The sequence below is a fragment of the Amborella trichopoda genome, chromosome 7, assembly GCF_054954075.1.
Source record: "Amborella trichopoda isolate Santa Cruz 75 chromosome 7, AtrichopodaSantaCruz75HAP2 v2.0, whole genome shotgun sequence".
NCBI lineage: Eukaryota > Viridiplantae > Streptophyta > Magnoliopsida > Amborellales > Amborellaceae > Amborella > Amborella trichopoda.
Genome location: NC_142342.1, coordinates 35,203,251 through 35,226,087, shown reverse-complemented (window position 1 = coordinate 35,226,087; position 22,837 = coordinate 35,203,251). Strand labels below are relative to the sequence as shown.

Below are 22,837 nucleotides of genomic sequence, written 5' to 3'. Positions count from 1 at the left end.
ATTAATAATGTGGTGGATAGTGATATTGTTTCCAGCTTTAAAGTTAGCCCCAATGGTCAGTCGATTTCTCATCTTCAATACACATATGACACTCTGCTTTTCTGTGAGGTAAGTTCCCAATAAATGTTGAATATTTAGAGATTTTTGAGATGTTGTGAGTTGCTATTGTGTCTTAAAGTTAATTTCACCAAAACATCTATTATTGAAGTTTGTTGTAATCAAGTTCTGGTGGAGTCATTGGTAGTTGTGTTAAATTGTAAAGTAGAGTCCTTTCCAATAAAATATTTGGTAATACATCTTTTAGTTTCTAGGCTGTAAAAGGAGATTTGGAACCCAGTGGTTAAGCAGGCTAATTCTAAACTTGAAATTTGAAAAGAAAAACATCAATTTTTAGGTAGGAGAGTTGCTTTGATTAAATTTTCAATTTCTAATACCCCTATATATCAAATGCCTCTTCTTTTAATGCCTGCAGAAATCATTAAGAAATTGGAGAAGTTGATGAGGGATTTTTTGTGGGGCTCTGATGCTGAAACCAAGAGATATCATCCTGTTAATTGGAATAGAATTTGTACACCTAAGTGTGAAGGTAGTTTGAGAATTCACAAGTTAAAATTAGTCAATCAAACTTTACTTGCGAAATGGTGGTGCCGTTTGTTAAGTAGGGAAGGACATCTTTGGATTGAAGTTTTGAAAGCCAAATATATATTTGATTGTTGCCATAATATGGTTGCGGTAGGATTTGTTAGTGGATGTTCTCTCACTTGGAGGGCCATTGTGTCAATGCCTTCTTTTTTTCGGCATCATTTGAGATGGTTGGTGGGTAAAGGTGATATGGCCTTGTTTTTACACTCAAGGTGGGCACCTGAATTCCCATTTAAATCACAATTTCCTGACATATATCATAGAAGCTCACAACAAATGGCTATTGTGCATGAAGTAGGCAGTGGCCATCGATCAACATATGGAGTTGCAAAATATCTTGGGGGAGTTATTTATCTCATGCTCAAAAGAGGATGTTGTAATTTGGGATTTGGAACCTGATGGTGTTTTCTCAGTAAGGTCAACATATAATATCTCTTTCCATGATCGAATAAGTTGTAATCAACCTTTTTTAAAGGAAATATGGAAATGGAAAATCCTTTATAAATTGTAGGTTTTTATTTCAATTTTGGCTCAAAGTAAATACCTTAGAGTGGATAATATGAGAAAACGATGTAAGATCATTGTTAATGCGGCCCTTTTTGTAAAAATGATGAGGAGACACATGATCATTTATTTTTGTATTGTCATTTCACCTCTTTGCTTTGGTATTGGGCAATGCAAAACTTGGTGTTATCTATGAATCTTCCTTCTTCGGTATGGCCTATGGTGAATCATTTGAAAATTGATGGAATCCCAAAGATTGGTGGAATACTTTGGAATATTTTGCGTGGTTCTTTGTTATGGGCATTGTGGTGAGAGAGAAATAGGAGGATCTTTGATGGTATGGCATTGGATTTGGCAGCTCTAAAGAATAAGATCTTATTTAATACGTGGAACTAGTTTAGAATTACTAAAGAAGGGGGGGGATTTCCAAAGCAGATGTAGAAGACAATCTAGATCACTTAATTATTTTAATATTTATTAATGTGAGACCTAGAAGTGTATGACATCCTCCATTGAATGGCTTCTTTAAGCTAAATGTTGACGGCTCTTCTATGGGAAATCCAGCTAGAGCTATGGTGGGTGGAGTTTGCAAAGATTCTTGTGGGAATATAACTTTCTGTTTTGTGGTACCGTATAGAGTTGTCGAAATAGCAGCAATCATACAGGTATTAAGCTATGGAAGCAGATGAATTTAGGGGATTTTCTGTTTGTAGAAGGGGATTCAAAGAATGTGATGGACTGGTACAATTGTGTATCCCCTCCACCATAGCGTGTGAGATATATTTGGTTGCGCATTACGAAGTTATCTTCATGGAGCAACATTTATTCAAGCATGTATATAAAGAGGCTAATTGTTTGGCAGACGACCTTGCAAAGAAGGGGGCATTTCATTCGCTAGTGGTTTCCCATACTTTGTTTTAATGCTGCAACCTCGCTCATGTTTCTTTTTGTAACGTCTGCAATGGCTCCATTTATTTAATATTATTCAATACTTTTATAAGGCCGAGGTTCTAAACAATCAAAGTAAGGCACACCTTTAAATAGTCTCGAAAGATATTATTTCAGTACTAGAAATAATTGTGATAGCCTGAAAATTTATTTTCATCGGTAATTATAAAATTTAAAGCCCCAAAAATAGTGTAGATCGATTAGATCTATTAATAATTAAAAATCGTGAAAATTGAGGATCCAAAAAATACATTACCAAATGCACTATTTTCAAGACTTGAAATCTTTAGGTCAAGATGATCGATCTGAGAATTTTTGGGTATCGAAACAACCTCATCTAGTAAATTTACGGCCTCACCCTTATATAAACTTTTACGTAATGTAAAATGGCTCCAATGCCTTCTCACTTATAACAGCTGTACATGCATTATAACAAATGTACAATGGAAATATTATTTTGCCCATTACCGAAAGGGAAACTTGCTCCGTGAGAAGTCTAAATAGCCATTTCATTTCTTTCTAGACCAATTGAAAGATCAAAAGAAGCTACAACCTCATCAAAAGAAAAGAAGATGAATTTTTCTTGATCAAATCAATAATTGAATTCACAATTAGAGGGGGTACAAAGTAAGATTTGGAATAATAAAAAGAACAAATTGAATTGAATTATTGTCATAAATATCTCATTTTCTTAAAAAACTAACCATATCACAATCCTATAGAGAGAGGAGAAAAAAATAAACAAAAAAAATGGAGATTTATGTATAAAAACTTGGAACATAAGTAAAAACTCTTACCTCTATCGAATGTGCGTGTGGAGTGAGCCCACACACACTTATAGAGTATATACACAGGCTACCGTAACCTACAATGTTCGGCGGCCTAAGTGCGCTCATCAGCGGATCACCGCCCATTCAAGTATTAAGAATGGATGGTGGAGATCTTATATTTTTCCTAAGTATTATTTGCTCAAACCCATGACCTACCCCTCTCTCCCCTGCTGCCCTCTCTCTCGATCACCCTCTTTCTAGTTTTGAATTTAGAAGAAAAAAATTTGTCCCTTTCCTTTTTTGAGTTATTGTACATGGAATCCGTTAGGCACATGAATGTTGCAAGACAAAAGGTCTGCTAAGATTATTCTTTATATTATTATTTTTTTCTTTTCTTTATGAGATAGATAGAGAGAGAAAAGAAAAGAGAGATATAATAGAAATGTTTGCATTATCAAATGAGTGTTGGTTTGTATAAGGCTCAAGCCCTAAACAATCAAAGTAAAGCGCACATTTAAATAGCATCGAAATATGTTTTGAGTACCGAAATTTTTTGTGATGACTTCAAATTTTATTTTTATTTCTAATTATAAATTTTAAAACTTTAAAATAAGTATACATTGAATAGATCTATGAACACTTGAAAATCTTGAAAATTGATGGTCCAAAAAGTGCATTACAGATGCACTGTTTTTATGACTTGAAATCTATTTTTTCTCGTGCACTATTTTTGAGACTTGAAATCTATTTTTTCTTACGCCCATACATCTTGAAGTCGAAATGATCAATTTGAGGATTTTTGGCATCAATCTCTTGTGTGCCTTAATTTGATGGTTTAGGGCCTCAACCTTATACAAAACAAAACCAAAAATTGTGGTATCTTATGGATCTAACATAGGTCACATACCTAAAGATACAAAACTTCCTCTTCGGAGAAAAGAAATGGCCGAACTTTTAAGAAATGGATAAGCCTTTTTTCTTATCAAATATCGATATGGGATTGTAATATTTACCTCTAGTACAAGGAGGTCAAATCTGATAGCTTGGGTGTGTCAAAAAGTTCGAAAAAATTATTTTAAATGTAAGCTTGGTCAATAGATTAAATGCAGCTACCCATTCACATTTAATAGTCAAGATTAATTGTGACTACCTTAAAACAAAGTTAATACTCATTGTATACCTTTTAAACAAACAGGCGATCTGGATCGAGTATTGTCCAATTTATCTCGATTTCGATAAAAAACAAGATCCGGCCGTTTTTATATAAGACATCATAAACAGGACTCGGCCATTTTCACATAGGAACCAATATGATACATAAACTGGATATTTTAAACATAGGAACCAATATTAAATAAACCGCATATTTTAACCGATTCTCAACGACATGGGAACCAATATGATAAATAAACCGGATATTTTAAACATATAAACCAATACGATAAATAAACTGGATATTTTTACTGATTCTCAACATTTTTTGCAGTCAACTATAGCGTACACGTGGCTGCAAATTTTTTAGGATGCCCATGGTTATCATCTGTCATTTCTACAAATGCTGGTTTGGCGCTCCAAGTGGCGCCCCCTCCTCCCACTCATTTCCACAATTTTTGGCTTACCCCTCTTCCCACTCAATTCCACAATTTTTGACTTGGCGCACTCTCTTACCCCTCATCACATGACATCACACGAACGAGGAAAAAGCTCATATAAGGATGAAACCTTATAATGTAGAACTACGGATGCGCCTAAAAAATCCACCAAAAAAGATAGTTTTAATGTTGAAAAACCCTTTGATTGATCATCTCAGATGTATGACCATGAAAAATAAAAAGATTTTAAATCTAAAAAATAGTGCATTTTACAACATATTATCTACACTGTCCATTTTCAAGATTTTCGTATATTTATAAAGCTACTTGATTTTAACCATTTTGAAAATTTAAAATTTTATAATTAGATATAAAAATAGAATTTGAGATAATCATATAAACATTTTACATCAACATTATATACCATGATAAAATTTGAAGGTGCACCTTACCTCTACAGCTACGGATGCATCCGTATGCCAATTGCACCCCACGAACAATAAGCCTATCAGGAGCTTTGTGCCTTTCACACGGAGGCCCGTGTCACAAATGATTGCTCCACTATTTTTATACCAATTTTCATTTCTCAGAACCTATGGCGTGGGATTAATCCCACACTATTTTTTTTTATAGTTATCAATAATATTTTCAAATTAAATGATATTATAATATATTTTAGATTTATTATTATTTATATAATAAAATAATTATAAAATATAAATCAATAATTTCAATTTTAGTAAATAATATTATAGTTGGTTGGGTTGTAATAATTTTAGATTATTAAAGCGAATTAATAAATATTTTTTACTTTGATGTGATACTAATTTCATTTTATATAAGAAATTATTTTTTAATCTTATAATAAGAAAATGTTTTCTAATATCTTAAATTATATTGATGCAATATTATAATACTATACTATGATTAATTATATAGACATCCGGGCAATAAAATAATGTTTCAGTATTCACCTATTTTTATAAAGCAATGAAAGTACATAATGCCCCAGTCCTAAATTCTTTTAGAAACTAAAAAGGCACTATTTTGAGAGATTTATTGTGTTCTTTTAAAAAAACTTTGAGACAAAAATTGCCAATTCTCCGATCCGATTGACTGATTCTTGCAAACACCCCATTTTAAATTTGGTACATTCTATGGTTTTCTGAACCTTTAGGATTACACTTAATCTAGTAATCCCAAATCCATAGTTCACACAACCTACCTTGTGATTCAGAATAAGTTTGCCTGCCCGAAACCCTGTAGAAACCCTGTTTTGATCCAGATTTCTGTAAACGACTTGTTTTACCAAAAAAATATTAAAAATAGTAAAACAAATCTGTTTTGACCCAAATTTTCTCTGAGGGCTTCACAAGAGGTTGAGGAAGACACCCAAATTGAAAAACATCAATTTGGACAAGTTTTGGTTTGCACAACATGGGGCGTGCCACCCAAGCGACACAGGGCGTGCCGCCAAAGTCATTCTGCAATTGCCCTATTTTACCAAAACAATCATTAAAGATAGTAAACAAATCCGTTTTGACCCAAATTTTCTCTGAGAGCTTCACAAGAGCTAACGAAGACACTCAAATTAAAAAACAACAATTTGGATAAATTTAATTTGTGCGACTCAAGGTGTGCCACCCAAGCGACACATGGCATGTCACCTAAGTCATTCTGCAATTGCCTTGTTTTACCAAAACAATCATTTAAAATAGTAAAAAAAAAAATTTTTGACCCAAATTTTCTTTGAGAGCTTCACAAGAGGTCAAGGAAAACACCAGAAGTAAAAAATCTCAATTTGGACGAAAATTGGTGTGTTCGATAAGGGACGTGCTGCCCAAGTGACACGACCCATGCCGCCCAAATCTGTAATCCTCAAAATATGCATCTTTGACCGAGGCATTTGTTTGTTATGCATGCACATCCTTCCCAACAAGCTTTGACCCCTATAAAGCATCTTTTCGTGGTCATTGGAGAGGGATAGAGAATACGATTGGGTATAGAGAGAGAAAACGTAGGATAGAGAGTGAACATACTGGAGATAAAAATAGAAACCTCAGAGAGATTGGAAACCCTAGTGATTGCTTCAGGAAACCCTCCGCCTCCTGGAACTTTAACCCTTAAACCTGAAAGAGCCTAGACCTAGGACATCTAGAACCATCTATAGGGTACAATCACCCTATACTGAAAAGACTTGCTGGCTAATATCCGGATCAGAGAGACAAAAGAGGATCGGTTCTGATACGAGCGAGCCCTAGACGGCTCAGGAATCCAGAACCATCCGGCCCAATTCGGTATCATTTTCTTCCATTTTATCTCTTTTGATTTTATTGTTTTCATTTTATTTTGATCTGTTTGTTTACTTAAAATTCATATTTTGTAATGTCTTGGATCATGATGGCCCTGCCACAGATCTGAGAGTAGATCTGCTCATTTTCAGGGAGATCTGGCCTCAAATCTGAATTCGATTTGTCCCACCTTCTCTACCACGTTATTTTTATCAGTTTAAGGTGTCAAGATCCAAGAGATCTTTCGATGAAGATCTGTTTGATTTTGCGCTATAAGCAGTTTGGCACCCACCGTGGGGCATTTCGAGCTTGATCCAAGCACCAAATTACGATTTTTGTTTACTAGTTTCACTGTTTTCAGTCCAAAACCTGGTTGTGATAAGGACCCAGGTCGGGCGACACGCCCTCTGGTGTCCCCCCGTCGCCCAAGTCATAATTTTTTGAAATTTTGCAGGCTGGGTCTTGGGACTCTCTTGTGACTGTCCACAAAATTTCATAGCAAAATAAAAATTTTAAAAATACCAAAAAAATAGTTTACTGTTCTGTCTACATTGTTTTACTTTACTCTGTTTTAATTTATTTCATCATAAATAAATTTTTTTTTCCATACTTCTTTCAAGTTTAAAGTAGTCTTATTTCATCAAGATTAACAAGATAAAAATATAAAAAATAATAATTTTTTTGGGCGACACTCGTAGGTTCGTCTATCCTGCAAGGGCGGCATTATTAGTGCCGCTTGGATGACACCACCCGTGTCGCCCAACTACAAGTGTAATAGAAATATTCTGGGACCCCACAGGCCCATTTCAGGGACTTTTAACTCCCTGTTGACAAATTTTTGACTTAAAATAATTTTTTTAAATATAAAAAAAATATTTTGCTTTAGATAGGTCTGTGATGTTTCTGACTCTTTTATTTTATTTTAGTTTGTTACGTTTGACTGATACCATGTTTTCCCTGCTTTCACCATACTTAGTTTAACTGTATTTCATCAAGGTTAAAAACTAAATTAAAAATTAAAAATAAAAAAAATAAATATACATCGAGGGCTGCTTGCACCCTCCCTAAACCGTTTCCCGTTTGAGTCACCCTCAACTCGGACCGCGCTCGCCTTAGCACAGACCGTGACTGGTCTCATAGTTCTGACTTTACCTTCTTAGGGGTTGCTTACCCCTCCATCTATACTGTGCTTCAAGCAAGTTTGGCCTTAAGCGCACATCGCTAAGCACGATCAGTGTCAATCGCTCACTTATTTCCTTTCTTGTTTTGTGTGCATTGTGTGCTTGACTTTATTTTAATTGTGTGCTTCTTTACACACTCCAGCACACATCGGAACGGGATTGCCCTAGAAACTAGCAAACAAATATTTCAAAAACCCCCAAAATCCACGTTAACGGCATTAAGGGAACCTAGCTTTGAGAGTCAAGGCGATTGGGATTTGCGAACTTTAACTGTGACCACCCCTCCATAATATTTTGCCTCCAAGCAACTCCACGTATTGTAGGACCTAGTGAACATCCTATACCAGGAGGCCAGGACCTATGTGGGGACCTATATCAGCCTAGTCGCATTTCAATAGTTATGAACCCACTCTCAAGTCAAGCCTACCTATAATACTAGGTCAAAAGTTTTTATGTGCTTGCTTGCTTTTTTTTGTTGGTTAATCTTAGATCACAGTCTAGACCTGCTTTTAGTTTGAGCTGAACTCTCTGGGTCCAAGTCCAGCTTAGCTCAGGTCCGAACCAGGTTTCACCTTGGTCCGAACTCAGACCCCCTTTGGGTCCGAGCAGAAGGCTCGTTCCTGGCTCATCTGATCATGTTCGGGCCCATATCAGGTCTGATCATCAAAAGTCTCTGAACCTAGGCCCCCTCTTGGTCCGAGCGGAAGGCTCGTTCTTAGTTCATCCTGGATCCAGTCCGGGTCCACACCTAGTCTGATCATCAAAACTCTTTGGGTCCAAGTTCAGGCTTGTAACTAGCTTAGCCCAAGTCCGAACCAGGATCACACCCAGGTTCGAACCTAGGCCCCCCTTTTGGTCAGAGCTAAGGGCTCATACCTAAACCAACTTTGATCCTTTCCGGGTCCACACCTGGTCTAATTATCGCAACCCTCTTGGTTCAAGGCTTAGCTTACACTTGGCTCAGTCTAGGTCCGAACAAAACTCACACCCAGGTCCAATCCCAGACCCACTATTTGTCTGAGTCGAGACTCGTACCCATCTAGTCTAGGTCTAGGTTATAACATAAGTCTAAGCTTAGAGTTTCCTCTAGCGTTAGACTAGGCTTACCCTAGTTCATACTTCAAACTAAAAAGCATGGAGTCTAATAGATTTCATCCAGTCTAGTCCTAGCATAGATCTTAGTTAGGGTTTTGTCCCTAGAGACATAGTAGGTCTACCATGAGGCCTTAAGTCTAGATCTCATCAAGTCTAGGAATTATGACCCATGGCAGAGCAAAGTCCAACCCTATGGCCCCTGCCCAGTCTAGATCCAGAGAACGTAGTCAGTCTAAGAGGTACCGTCACAGTGCTCCCTCGCAAATCATCCAAAGCACTAGTGCTAGTGAGCCGACTTTCAACCCGTATAGAACCAAACCTAGCCATCCAAGCCGCGTTCAAGGCCACCCTTTAGAAGTCACGAGCCAACTGGTTAATAAGGTGTGTAATACCCTGAATAGTCGAGGGGCCAGGCCGAGGGCAATCCTCTAAGACATAGGGGTTAACCTCAAATCCAGTCGGCACAACAAGAATAACGCCCCGACCCAAATCTCTGAGTCAGCCGATCTCAGTCGTATGAACCCCGATGGTCATATAACAGTCCAACATTCCAACCTTGGCAATCAACCAGTTAGTGGGTGAGTGAGTTCACATACCACTAGAGAAAGTCTACCCCAGCAACCTATTAATAGTAAAGATCAGGGTTTTGATCTAACTTGATGTAAAGACAATCCTAAAGTGCATGCTTACTTTCAAGACCTCATCAATAGAGGATACACAATCCAACGCACTCAGTTCTAGAAAGTCAGGTCAGAAACTCAAGTTATAGGCCAAGTCCAACATTGTACCTCAAACTAAGATAATCCTAGAGTTGTTAGTCTGCCAATCCAATCCACTACGGGCTATGGGTCTAGTTCTAATCATCACTTGAGCCCAAGACTACCTAGAGGGTAGACTCCTTCTGGCAGTAGTTATGACATCCCTTCACTCTTTCAGTCAAGTGTTGGGGCAAGAGAATACCCTAGCCCTAGAGATAGATCATCCAACGAAGGTCAGGGTCAGGTAGACCTAGCCGCCCAAGGTCAAAGTTCTAGTCTCCATAGTAACTTGAGTTGTTCACCCAAGTTAAGCGGTGATCCAATCCTGCAAAGCTCCTTATATGGGCAAGTTGTGCAACCTCCGAGTATTGAGTATGCTCTGACTCAATTCAACTAGGGTGAGCCTACAAGCCGACAACCGGCACATCAAGTTCAACACATACTTCAGGCTCAGTTCTTGGGACAATCCGCTACATGGGCCCAATAGCCAGTTCATACGAGCCACATACCACAAAATCAGATTCAACAGACCATACAACCGAGCCAGTTCACAGCTACAATGATGGCTCAATTCGCTCGTATAAAACACCTTCAAGTCTCTTTAGAGAAAATGAGAATATGAGCTTATGTACAAGAAATTCTAGGAAACCTAGAAGATCTACCAGTGGGGTTTGTGATACCACATTTCATAAACAGATTTTCAGCATCAACGCCTACTTATTTATGGTCTACACAATGCGAGACCGACCCAACCAACTTAAGGTCATAATCTCGCATAACTTATTAGAAGAACCTTTGATGTGGTACCGAAGAATCATGAAAGATAACCCTCAAGCAACTCCTCCCGCTATAGCGGAGGAAGGCCAAGACCCGTCACCCTTGGTGAGTTAATTTCCACAAAACAGAAGTTGGCCGAGTCTCCTTCCTTGTTTATAACCAGATTCAGAGAGGCCGTTATGCGAGTCATTAAAACTCCACTCCCTAAAGCTGTGAGGGTAAGCACAACATTGAGGACATGACTCTAGAATATGTCACGTTCTTCAGTGTGGGGGCAGTCCCTTACTCATTTGATGATATGCTTGAAAGAGTATCACGATATAAGCAAGCTAAGGAAAATAAAACCGCAGCCGAAAAACCCTCCCAAGAAGGGGAGGTGAATATGATCAAGAAAAGCAACCCTTCTACAAACCATTCATAGGGAAAGATTAAAATTCATTCTATCACATGGAGAATGCAAACTTCTACACCAAGGGAATTCACTCCCATTAATGAGTCTATGACCGATGTCATGAAGAAGTTGCTTAAGGCAAGGCTCATATAATTACCGACAGGAGCCAAGATTCCTCCTTTCCATGGAGGCGATACATCTCAATTATACGATTGGCATCAAACTATGTCCATAGCATGAAGGAATGTCGAGCTTTTAGACATAGAGTTCAGGAGCTCATTGATAATGGCACGATAAGTGTCAAACAAAAAGAGGCTGATAACATAGAAAAACCAGAAGCTCCAGATGCTTCCACAAACAATTCTGATGTCAACCTGATTAACTTAGGAGAATCACAAGCTGCTGCCCAAACCCGAAGAGCATCCACAAAGGACTTGGAGCATAAGAAGAAATCAACTGGAAAGTCCTGTAGATGAAGAACAAAATGAGCATAACCTTACCCAGGAGTTAACAACTAATGATACTCAAGATCAAAGCAGTGAGGATGACCTTAGCTCCAAGCCCATAATGAAGAAGGGGGAGAAGAAAGGGGTATCGCATATGGGATTTCACTCCAAGATACACTCACAAAAATGACACAAGAAATCCCCATCATCAAGAGTCACACTAGGGCATATGGACCCTTCAACCCGTACTTTCAAGTTAATATAATAAATGGTTCATATGTGTGTGACAATGAATCAAACTCGCAAGAGCAATATGAACTTAGGCTAAGCTCAACCAAGGTTTTGAAGCTATGGATTTCCAAGCCTATGATGACAAGAAAAACCTTAATCTTGGCACAATCACTCGTGAGGGGGCAAATGAGCTAGTGCTAAAAGGAAGCCCTTCACCTCAAAACCTTGACGACCCACCTAAGTGGGATCAATATGATGAGGACAATGTTTCAGAAATTGATGTGATCCAAATCAATGAGAAGGGATCATCTTCCAAATAAGGGGTCAACACCCAAAGTCTCCCATTACGCTTCCAAATAAGGGGCCAACACTTGAAAGATCAAAAGAGGTCGAACCTTTGGAAATTCTAATGGCCCACCTGGGCCACCTTCACCAGACTTCCTCGCCAACCCACCTACATGGGATGAGGAGCCAAGCTTAAAAGATTTAACGGAGTCACCTCTCGAGGTGAACCCAGTTATAGATGATGGAGAAGCAAAGAGCCCAAATTTGACTGTTCCCAAAGATTTGGCATCTTCGTTAAAGTTGATAGAGCTCAAATCTTTAAAAATTCTAAGGGGCCCATCTGGGCCATCTTCACAAGAGTTCTTGAATGATCCACCAATCTGAGATCGAGAATTAGATGTTGAAAATCTGACCATGTTACCTACTCAAGAGGCAGGCTCTCTAAAAGTCATTAACGACATGAGCACAACTCCGATAACCGGAGCACCACCATATCAAGAAAATTCATCCCGTGAAGAACAAGTTCCCAATGGAGTAGAAAGCCCTGTACGGGCAACCCCGTCAAAATATTCAATAGGGTTAAACTCCACTCATGAAGAGGACACAATAGGGGCAACTAATGAGACTGAACCCTTCTTCGTTGACTCCCAACATGCCGTAAGTCCATCTAATACTAACTTAATAACTCTTATGGTGCGAGAGTCTCACCTAAGCTCGAGCACTGAGCAAGAGCCTACTACGGAATTAACCTCTGAAAAGTAATTCAAAATTTACAATGAAAAAGATTACCAAAAAGGAGTTGGGTGATCACTCACCCATTTGCAAATAACCAAATGAAGCATTCACTGCTCACACTTCAAAAGGCATTAACGCCTAATGTGTAACATGAAGTACTTAATTAACGGGAAAACCCTAATGAGTCAATTCATCCATACATAAGGCTAAGAGATTTGGAAACTAACAATGATTTTTAGTCTCAAAATCAAGGTTCAAGTTGAGCAGTTTAAAGGAAAAGTTCAACAGAAATTCAACAACCATTATCAAAGAGATTTTTTATGCCAACTTGAGTCAAGGAAAATCAGAAGAAGACTGATATTAGAACCTCCCTGTCACTTGGAGGAGGGAAAGATGATCGAATTCTTACATAATCTTAAGGCGAAATGCTAAAAAAAAAAGGGACACCTTTAACTCTTCTTCCTCCTCCACCTCTTCCTTTATCACTGTTTTCTTCTTCAAAAATAAAGACAATCCACTGGGCTGGAAGTCCGAAAGGAACCTCATGCGTTAGAAAAAAAGCAACCGGGCTGAACACCGGAAAGGGACCCTAGAGCGGAATAATAATAATAATAATAACCCGTTGGGCTAAAATATCTGAAAGGAACCCCAAGAGTTGAAAAAAAGGCCACCGGGTTAAACACCCGAAAGGGACCGCTGGGCGATGAAAAAGAGGAAGTTCTCTCCTTCCTTCTAATCTCCAAAGCCTTTTCTCTCTAAATATTTACTTTTCCTCCCCTGAATCAAAGTGGTGTTAAAAAAAAAATCAATAAGCATTAGCCTGACGGAACGTTGTTAAGGACCTAGATCATCTGAAACTTCGAAAGGTGGGTGGTGGAGGAACGAAATCGAAAATCTGAAGAGGTTCTGAACATCCAAGGGCAGTATCCTATATTTTCAAGACTTTGTTTTGCCGAAACTCCATAAAACTCTCCTTGAATTACAACACAAGAGCTGAGGTTTCCAACACAAGAGTTGGAAGATAAAGAAATACTTGAGGATTTTTTGTCCTGAAGATTCAAGCAAGGACCCGATACGCTCACATATGGTCCACCAAAGGGGTCACAAGTGGTTAAACTGTAAGACCTACATTACAAGAAAACCGCCCCCCAACAAGGGGAGCAAGGAAAAAAAAAACATATAGTAATAATAAAAACTCCATGGTCGTATGAGTATAATTGCCGACTACACTGTCCATCGTTGCATGACATTAAATGGATTAGAGGGCTCTATAGTTGCAAGAGCTAAAACTGCTAACCAACCTTGTTCTTCGAAATTATCTTACTCTTTTCAAAATATTTAGTATATGTTTGTGTTTTCAAAAACTTTAATTTGTTTGTTAAAATCATAGCATGTCCTTGCTCCGGGTTCTATTTTAAATCTCCCCCTACTTTAAAAAACGAAGGAGCTTGGACACCCATATATGATGATCATGGCGTTGCCCCGAGTACCGTGTTGCTGTCTCGTCTCTCTCTTCGAATTTGGTTAGACAAATCTCTTCCTATAGAAAGCTTTTTCCTATACAAAGCCTTAAGAAATCCGAAGAAAATCCAGGAAATGCAAGTTTGCAGATTTGAAACTGAAGTTAAGTGGCATGACCAAAAAATCCAATTCGAGTTTTAAGTTTGCGTAACTCACCTACATCTCACGCCGAAAACCATAGGAAGAAAAATTCCCTAGGTGAGTGAGCTCAATGAGCGCAATGACTTGGAGGGATAGTTGGTGTGCCCTCTGACCATGGGACATCAGGAACAAATTTTCAATGTCTGCATTATCCACTCTTTTCTTAAACCTATAGACAACCTTAAGAAACCCTAAGGAGATCAAAGAAGATGTCAGGGATAAAAAATTTTGAACTGCAAAACCCATGAAGTTAAGTGGCATGGCCAGAAAATCCAACTCAAGTTTCAAGCTTGTGTAAATCATTGACATCTCATGCCGAAAACCCTAGGAGGAAAAATGCCCTAGGTGGGAGAGCTTGATGAGTGCAATGACTTGGAGGGACAAATTGTATGCCCTCTGACTACATGACCTCAGGAAGAGATTATCTTTGACGTTCACCTGCCCCTCGAAGGACAGAGATTGCCAAAGTATCTACTTCTTTGCCATGCACATGTCCCTCGAAGGATAGGGGTGCCAAAGAGGGGCAACTGTAGATACCCCATTTTAAATCAGACAAATTCTATGGTTTTCTGAACCTTTAGGATCACACTTAGCCTAGTAATCCCAAATCCATAGTTCATAGAACCTACCTTGTGATTTAGAATCAATTTGCCTTCTCAAAACCCTGTAAAAACACTGTTTTGACCTAGATTTCTATAAACACCTTGTTTTACCAAAAAACTCATTATAAATAGTGAAAAAATCCATTTTGACCCAAATTTTCAATGAGGGCTTCACAAGAGGCTAAGAAAGACACCCAAATTTAAAAAAATCAATTTGGACAAGTTTTGGTTTAGGCGACACGGGGCGTTCCACCCAGGTGACAAAGGGCGTATCGCCCAAGTCATCTTGCAATTGTTCTGTTTTACTAAAACAATTATTAAAAATAGTAAAAAAATATGTTTTGACCCAAATTTTCTGTGAGAGCTTCACAAGAGGCTAAGGAAGACACCCAAATTGAAAAACGTTAATTTGGACAAGTTTTGGTTGCCGCCCAAGTGACACAGAGCGTGTCGCCCAAATCATCCGTCAATTGCTCTGCTTTACCAAAAAAATCATTAAAAATATTAAAAAAATCAGTTTTGACCCAAATTTTCTCCAAGAGCTTCACAAGAGGCCGAGAAACACACCAGAAGTAAAAAAAAAATCTCAATTTGGACCAAGATTGGTGTGTACGACACGAGGCATGCCACCTTGGCGACACAACTCGTACCGCCCAAATACGTGACTCTCAAAATGTGCATCTTTGACTGAGGAATTTGTTTGTTATGCATGCAGATCCTTCCCAAGAAGCTTTGAACCTTATAAGGCCTCTTTTTGTGGTCATTTGGAGGGGGACGAACAATACGATTGGAGAGGGAGAGGGAAAACCTGGATAGAGAGAGAACAAACTGGAGATAGAGATAGAAAACTCAGAGAGATTAGAAACCCTAGCAATAGCTTCAGGAAAACCCCAGCCTCCTGGAACTTCAACCCTTAAGCCTGAGAGAGCCTAGACCTAAGACACTTAGAACCATATATAGGGCACAACCACCCTATACTGAAAAGACTTGCTGGCTAATATCCGGATAAGAGAGACAAAAGACAACTGGTTCTGATAAGGGCGAGCCCCAGAAGGCTTTGCAGTCTCGGATCATCCGGCCTGGTTCGGTATCATTTTCTTTCGTTTTATATCTTTTGCTTTTATTATTTTCATTTTATTTTGATCTGTTTGTTTACTTAAATATTGTAGTTTATAATGTCTTGGATCATGCTGGCTCTGCCACAGATCTAAGAGTAGATTTGCTCGTTTCCGACAGATTTGGCGTCATATCTGAATTCGATTTGTCCCACCTTCTCTACCATATTATTTTTATCAGTTTAAGGTGTCAAGACCCGAGAGATCTTCCGACAAAGATCTGTTTGATTTTGCGCTATAAACAATTCTCCGATCCGACCCGGATATAGGTGTGACTGATTCGAATCACCGATCTGTTTTTTTTAACTTTACCATTGACTAAGCCATTTGCCACTCCCATGTGCTCTCAAAACCAACGTAGATCTTTTATTTCTTTTGTGAACTGGACAAATGATTCACTTTTTAGACCGGTTTGAACCTAATTGGACTCCTTGATGTTTTAACATAGTTATCAAGATTGAAATGGATTGGCTAGTTAGACCGTAAATCGGTGTCTTAGCTAATTTCGATAAAAAGTCAAGTTTGGCTAAAACTGACCAAGACCAATGTTTAACTATTCAACTTTTTGTATAATGAGGGTGGGCTAGGGCTTGGCTGTAGTAGCATCGATGCCTTAATTGAGATCTCAAACTCCACTCTCAACTTACCAAAAGATTATCCACTAAAAAGAAAATTTATTCTATAATACATTAGATATTTTTAAATAATTATTCCTGAAAGTTTATTAAATTTAATAATTTTTTTTTTTGACCAACAGACCTCTTTAGACCAAGTCAAACTCCACACAAGTTCAATCTTGGGTTCAACCATAGGTCCGGTTCTTATAAGCGTGCATTTGTTTCCACAATGAACGCGCGATAAATAATTTGAATCACTCTTGTTCTGGTGGGCATTTTTGTAATTATTGAAGACCCATGAGCTAGAGATTAGGGGGGAAATAGTTTGATGGGGCTGCAGCCCGATCAAAATAAGTAAGACCTCATCTCATAACTCATCAAAAAATTGCAATCAAGTATTGGAAAACCTTTATTTCGAATCATTTCGGATTCAACATTATGGTTATGAAAAAACATTAGGATTTCGAGATTTAAAATAACATATATTACAACAAATTATTTAGACAGTCCATACATTTTATAACATTAGGATTTGTTTTCATAAAATGTAGGCTCTATAGAAACTTCATCCTTTAAAGATTATTAGTTGACGTCATTTAGACTTCTCCCTCTTGGTATCCAATATTTACAAGGACTAATGTCATTTAGACTTGTCCCTCTTGGCATTGAATATTTATAGGGAAAGGTTTCTATACTTTCCCTACAACATAGAAGATCTATGCTTCTCCTACCATCCAGCCGACCAATTTGATCAAGAGAGCCACTAACCATTTGATCTTAAATCCAACGTCTCAAAGTATTTTATTTTTAGTTTTTTTATATAAATTGTATGAATATTAAATTTGGCACATATCATCTTCTTATTGTGGCGCACCTATAAAAAAATATTAAGAATAATTTTTCGATGAAATATAATGACCAAAATACTCCTTGAAACTTTCCAGGGTATTTTGGCCATTTTTTATTGGAAATATTGTAAAAAAAATATATTTCGCTAGTGTGAGTTTAATATAGGATTGAAAGTCCAAATTTTGGTGTCAAAATAATTTATAGAAAAAAAAATTAAAAATAAAATAGTGTAGAGACATGACATTGTGATTGGGGCAATCTTAGCCTTCCATTCAGAATGGGAAGTATATAAGTTTTATGTTGTAGGGAAAGTATAGAAAGCTTGCTCGTGCATGAAAGCAACAGTTGTATAATAATATTATTCCACCACACTTCTAAAAAACTATGTTTGAAGCAGTGGTTTTAAAAACAAATCAGTGCCACAAATCGGGCACCCTAAAAACCCATTCGGATTGGTGAATCAGCGTTTCGGATCGAGAATCGGCCGAATCTGTCAGATTCGACTTTAAAAAAAAATCAAAAAAATAATAATTAAAATCATTATAAATATTTTTTTTATAAATCCAATAAGAAATGAAGGTACTACATTAATAACTTTTATTTTTTTGCATCAATAAGCGAATATTGAGATGTTCTTTCCCTGTATGAAGATTCTCATCAAACATTTATTCAAACCTAACTAAATATAATATTATACATTGAAATTAGAATTATTGGTTTGTATTTTATTATTTTATCATCATTTAACTATACACACAAACTGATCAAAGTATCAAATATTTATTATTTCGTTTTATTCATCCAAAATTATTGCAACCTAACTAAGTATAATAATATATATTGAAATTGAAGTTGTTGGTTTATAACTTTCTATTTTATAATTATTTTATTATACAAATAAAAAAATCTAAAATATTGCATAATATCATCTAATTTAAAAAATCTTATTTACAATTATAAAATATATATATATATATATATATATATATATATATATATATATATATTACAAAATTTATAATATAAATAAATTAATAAATAAAATACAAGATTTGGTTATCAATGTATACTGTTAATTATAATATAATAATAAACATGATTAAAATTATTAGACAATACTTTCATATCATATGATTAAAAACAAAATAAATTCCCCTATAAATTTTAATATAATTATATTCATATGATTATACGGATATAAGTTTAACAAGTTAGTAAGATAAATAAACAATACGACTTTCAATGTAATTATACTAGTATTTGTAAATGAATAAAATAGAATTTATTATTTTGTTGATTATTTCATATAGACATATCTAAGTAAGAAAGATTGTTTCATAAGGTGCAAAACTTACCTTCGAATGTTCTGACATCCAAGATTTCGGATGGAGAACGCAACCATAAAAGGTCACCACAACGTCATCACTAAGGCAAAGGTAATCTAAGCCTTGAGGTGCGTACAATGTGTGAGTAGGTCTTTAAATCGATGATGAGGTAAGTGTGATTGAGGTGGGTGGTAGGGTAGGGCCCACCACTATAATTTCATAAGAAAGCATCTTCAAAATCATCGTAGCGACTCGAAATCCCGTTTTTTCACTGAAACCGAAATGTGTTGGGCGATACCCCAATTGCCAATTTTCCAAACCTTAGTTTGAAGGAGCGTTTTAAATAACGCTTAGTAGTCCGGTTCGATTCGAAATTCGTGAAAAGGGACCGAATCAATAAAAAAATCGAAAATCGTCTGGTTCTAGAGAGAACCGGACGATTCCGCACAGTGACTCGCCGATTCACTGTACGGAATCGGCGAGTCCGTGAAGAACACGGGTTACACAGTGTTTTTCACGGGATTCTTTGAAATTTGTCATTTTTTTATCATTTTTCTTGTTTTTTTTGGCATGTGATCTGATTTGCAGGCTGTAAACAGCTTTATTCAGCTTTTTCAAAGATTAAATGCTGGAAAAATTTGTTGTTTTTGGATCACGAAAAAATCGATGTTTAGGGTTTCCGCCTTTTCTGAAAGTTTCATGCCAAATAGGGCATGAATCTTTCAAAATTTGTAGGCATTTTGATCTTAAATCTGTGAATCAAAACCTTTTGTTACTAATTTGTGATAATCGTTGAGGAAAACAGAGTTTTTTGGAGATTGAAGGCTTCGGTTCACAAAATCAGGTATGAACTTTGGGTTTTTTTTTTTTTCCGCCATTTGATTTATTTCACGGCATATTTTGAACATAATGAGTTCAATAATTAGGGTTTTTAATCTTTATTGTGTCTAGTATGATTTAAAATTTTCAATTTTACGTAATCTGGTCAATTACAGCAAGAAATTTGACATGAACACTGAGATGTCTGCGGAACCAAATTCCGCTGTTTTTTTTTTTTTTTTTCCACCTTTTGATTTTGTTTTCATGATATATTAGAAATAATGTGTTAAAAATTTAGGGTTTTGATTCCTTATATTGTTGTTTATCAGAAAATATACTCAATTGGATGTAATTTATTCACTTAGAGGTGAATTTTTGAGTTAAAATCGCTTATGTAAAACGACTCTGTGAAGAACAGAATTTTCTTTTTTCTTTTTTTTTTTTTTTTTTTTTTTTTTGTAACCCATGATAGAATTTTTTGTAATCCATGATCGAATTTTTTGTAATCCATGATCGAAATGTTTGTTTTTTTTTTCTTGTAATCCATAATCGAATTTTATTTTTTATTTTTTATTTTTGTAACCTATGATAGAAATTTTTGTAATCCATGATCGAATGTTTTGTAATCCATGATCGAAATGTTTGTTTTTTTTTGTAATCCATGATCGAATTTTTTGTTTTTTTTTTTTTATGTAAACCATGATAGAGTTTTTGTAATCCATGATTGAATTTTTTGTTATCCATGATGTAATTGTTTTTTTCTTTTTTTGTAATCCACGATCAAATTTTTTGTTTTTTTTTGTTTTTTTTTTTTGTAATCCATGATCGAATTTTATGTAATCCATGATCGAATTTTTTGTAATCCATGATAGAATTTTCTGTAATCCATGATCGACTTTTTTGTAATCCATGATCGAAATGTTTGTTTTTTTTACTTGTAATCCATGATCGAATTTTTTGTTTTTTGTTTTTTTTTGTAACCCATGATTGAATTTTTTGTAATCCATGATCGAATTGTTTTTTTCTGTTCTTGTAATCCACAATAGAATTTTTTGTTTTTTTATGTTTTTTTTTTTTTTTGTAATCCATGATCGAATTTTATGTAATCCATGATCGAATTTTATGTAATCCATGATCGAATTTTTTGTAATCCATGATCGAATTTTTTGTAATCCATGATCGAATTTTTTGTAATCCATGATTGAATTTTTTGAAAATTTGTAATTTTTTTTTTAATCCATGATCGAATTTTTTTTTGTAATCCATGATCGAATTTTTAGAAAATTTGTGATTTTTTTTTTTAAATCCATGATCGAACTTTTTGAAAATTTGTTAATTTTTTTTTTAATCCATGATCGAATTTTTTGAAAATTTGCTGTACTTTTTTTTTTTTATTTCTTTTTATCCATGATCGAATTTTTTGAAAAATGATGATTTTTCGAAAAGATGTGAAAATCGTGATAAATTGTATGTTGATGGATTATCTACGCAAAAAAATACATGTTATTATATTTTTAATACAAAACTGTATTTTTTTTATCTGTTGTTCATGGATTTTTTAGTTGGAATGACTGATGTTAGCCGGCTCTTTGAAGAATTGTTTTTATTATTAATTTTTTAATGCAAAAAATGTATGTTCTTGATAATTGAGTTGTAGCCATGTTTGGAGCTTGCATTTTGTATTATTCTAAATGTTTGTAATTGATATGTACGAAAATATTATTGTCCAAAAAGGTATTTTGCAATAACAAATAACAACGAATATGACTACATGAACTACCGCAACATATTATCACTACATATGGTGATTATTTTCCTTTTTGAACTGTCAGGTTAATTTAAACTTTTTACATCTTAAAACAGTTGAATCATGTCAAGATCTACAGAAGACCCTGAATCAATGAATTGTCATACGAATTCAATCAATGGCACCAGCGTGACCAAGAAGAACAACAATGTCGTCTATCATTTTATTTTTAGATCGTATGTTACTAATTTTATGCTTTATTGTAGTCCATGTATGTTGATATACTTATTCCATGATAATTCTATGTTTATCCTTTTATGTGATGTAAATTAAATGTTGAATGGCGGTTCATGCAGGGAAAGAACATATCAATATTCGCATATTCATTCAAAAACATGAAAATTCCTAATGGAGTACTTTCATTTCTTATTGAATTCCTAAAAAACAATATTTATAATGAATTTTAATAATTTTTTCGGATTTTTTTGAAGCTTTATTCTGACCGATTCACCCAATTTCCGATTCGGATTGCCGATTCACCGATCCGGATCGATTTTTTGAAAGCTCGATCCGGGTCACCGATCCGTTTTTTAAACCATTGGTTTGAAGTATTTGTATGACCCAAAATTTGATACACATGTTTTCTTCACCTCATTAATAAATTTAAATAAAAAATAACCAGTGTACTTTATATACGGTCAAAATGAGTTCTTTCTAAAAGTGAATCTAGACCGTCTATTTGATGAATTTCAAGATTTATACCTTTATGAATTCAAAATCATTTTTTTTTTCTTTTTTAATATTGTTAATCTAATGATAATAAAATTATTTAAAAAATTTGAAAAGAAAATAACATTTCTATAGCCTAAATTTAAGCATTTCACCAAAATGGACGGCCTATATATTGGGCTAAAAAAATACGAGGAAAATTTTGTATAGAACTTTAATTCCTCATATTATTTTATGATAGACCCTCCTTCCGTTATTCTTTCCAGTGGTATAAAAAAACTCCGAAAGATTTCTCTGTAGCTCTTTATCTCTTATCTCACTCTTTTATTGATTTTTTATCATAAAAATTAGGCATAAGAAATCTTTTTATATCATTTCAACCTAAAAACTTTTTTAAAAACGTTTTTAGATTGAATTACTATAAAAAGATTCTTTAGAGCTAATTTTTATGGTCAAAAGTCAATAAAAGAGAAAGATAAAAGATGAAAGGGTATGGTGAAATATTTGGGATTTCCTTATGCGACTTAAAGAAGAACGAAAGGAAGGTCTACCATAAAATGATATGAGTAATTAGGGCCTCACCTCAAATCCTCATCTCGAAAGCACTTTTGGCATTGGAAATTTCATGATGGCTAGGGGTGGCAATAGGTCGGGTCCAGCTGGACACATACCTGAACCCGAAATAACTTATATGTGCGTGGACTTGGACCAGGACTTGACGGGTCC

At 35.7% G+C, this 22,837-nt stretch overlaps 1 long non-coding RNA gene across 1 annotated transcript; it reads left to right on the top strand.

The window, feature by feature from the left end:
• Positions 1-6,429: 6,429 nt before the first annotated feature.
• On the top strand, positions 6,430-16,179 carry LOC148781375 (uncharacterized). Its single transcript, XR_016058901.1, has 2 exons — positions 6,430-6,753; positions 15,626-16,179. It is a non-coding gene; the product is annotated as an uncharacterized LOC148781375 (long non-coding RNA).
• Positions 16,180-22,837: the final 6,658 nt, after the last annotated feature.